Below are 2,176 nucleotides of genomic sequence, written 5' to 3' on the forward strand. Positions count from 1 at the left end.
TGCCCATGTTGTGGGCACCCAGGAGTAGTCCTTGTTGGGGAAATCATGGATGTATACATGACATAAAAGTAGAATCAAAACTGTCAAGAGAGGGGACTGGAGAGATAACTCAGAGGTTAAGAGCACTGGCTGTTCTTCCAGAGGTCCTGAGTTCAATTCCCAGCAACCACAAAGTGGATCACAACCATCTGTTATGAGATATGGTGCCCTCTTCTAGTGTGCAGGCATATATCGAGGCATAATATTGTACATAATAAATAAATAAATAAATCTTAAAAAAAACTGTCAAGAGAAAGAGTATTAACAAGGAAGGAAGACAATATGGGGGGTATATTCAAAAGGCACATGACATACTCGCATGAAAATCATAATGTACAATCAACATAAACAATGAGGAAAATTTTCAAAAAGCAGAATGAGAGAATATTATTTTTTATTTTTAAAAATAATGTTATATATATATATACATATATACAGTTTACATTTTAATAACCCTATACCAGGATGATTTGGTGTAGGGTTTTTTTTTATATTTTGTGTATTTTACCTGCATATATATATATATATATATATATATATATATATATATGCACTGCATTATGCCTGGTGCCAAGGAGTATCCCTGGAGTAATTCTGAGGTCAGTGCTCTGAAGTCATCATTCCTTCCTCTATTGGATCCAGAGCCTAGGAGAGTCAGAAGAGCATGTCAGATCCTCTGGAACTAGAGTTACAGATGTGGGTGCTGGGAAACAAACCTGGGTCCTCTGCAAGAGCAAGTGTTTTCAACAACTGAGCTATCTCTCCAAGATGCTTGATGTCATTTTTTGTTTGTTTGTTTAGCTGGTTTGTAGTTTTGGGGGATTTGTTTGTTTATTTGTTTTGGGGGGTTGAGTTGTTTTTTGTTTGTTTGTTTGTTTGTTGAGACAGGGTTTCTCAGTGGGATGGTCCTGACTGTTCTGGATCTCATTGAGATCCTCCTGCCTCTGCCTCCTGAGTGCTGGGATTAAATGTGTGCATCACCACCACCCAGCTTGTTCTTTGTTGTGAGATAGGGTCTCACTGTATAGCTCTGACTATCCTGGAATTCACTATGTCGTAGGTTAGAAACTCAGAGATCTGCTGGCCTCTGTCCCTCCCCCATGCTGGGGTTAATATTCATTCCCCGCCCCCTCCCCCCTTGCTCTCTGGTGCTAGGATTATGGACCTGTGTTACTACACCAAGCCTTAAATAGCTGAAAAGAAGAGAGAAAATTTTCAGGTTATAAAATCCCTCCTCCTAAAAAGTGTTCATATATGACTCTTAATTCTTTTATAAGACATATAAACCAGGGGGTGGTGACCCATGCCTTTAATCCCAATACTTGGAAGGCAGAGGCAAGTGGATCTCTGAGTTTGAGGTCAGCCTAGTCTACAGAGCAAGTTCCAGGACAGTCAGGGCTACATAGAAAACCCGGTCTCAAAAAAAACAATAACAATAATAATAATAAAATAATTAGAAAGGTATATGAATATTTGTATATTTGCTTTTGGGAGTGGAGAGAGGGACTGAATGCAATTCCCCATAACCACAAATTATATAGTCCAGTTTCTTGGATTATGCTCAGGGTCAGCACATCCGTAGTGCAACAGATAAGCCTCGCTCTGGGAAAACCATCTTGGTGATCATGGCATCTTCCCTGTCAGGTAAGTGCAAACGCCATCAAAAGGAGAAAGTGGAGGTCAGGAGCTGGCTCCATGGGTAAAGTCTTTACTGAGAAGCCTGATGACCTGGATTTCAAACCCAGAAGCCATGGAAAGGTGAAAAGAGAGAACTTACTCCATAAAGTTATCCTCTGATCTTGTGCACACATGCCCCCCCCAATAATAAATAAAAGCTTTATATTTTATTTTATTTTTGGTTTTTCTAAATAAAACCTTCTTAAGAAACCAAGTTAGAAAGTAATAGAACCAGGAAATGGTAACTTTGGGGGTTGGGAGCAGATGGTACAGGAGCCTGGATAAAAACAGAACTGAGAATTCTGAAAACATAATTAGCTTAGTAAACAACAGGACCAGCAAGATGGCTCAGCTGGTAAAGGCACTGCTGACACACCTGACATCCTGAATTCATTCCCCGGGATCCACGTGGTGGAAGGAAAGAATGGACCCTGAAGTATACGCATGTGCTGTGGCACAT

General features: G+C 40.1%; 1 pseudogene; it reads right to left on the reverse strand.

The window, feature by feature from the left end:
* Nucleotides 1-1,539: 1,539 nt before the first annotated feature.
* On the reverse strand, nt 1,540-1,691 carry LOC113835027 (annotated as a pseudogene).
* Between the last annotated feature and the right edge of the window lie 485 nt (nt 1,692-2,176).

Source organism: Cricetulus griseus, chromosome 3, assembly GCF_003668045.3.
Source record: "Cricetulus griseus strain 17A/GY chromosome 3, alternate assembly CriGri-PICRH-1.0, whole genome shotgun sequence".
In the NCBI taxonomy this organism is placed as follows: domain Eukaryota; kingdom Metazoa; phylum Chordata; class Mammalia; order Rodentia; family Cricetidae; genus Cricetulus; species Cricetulus griseus.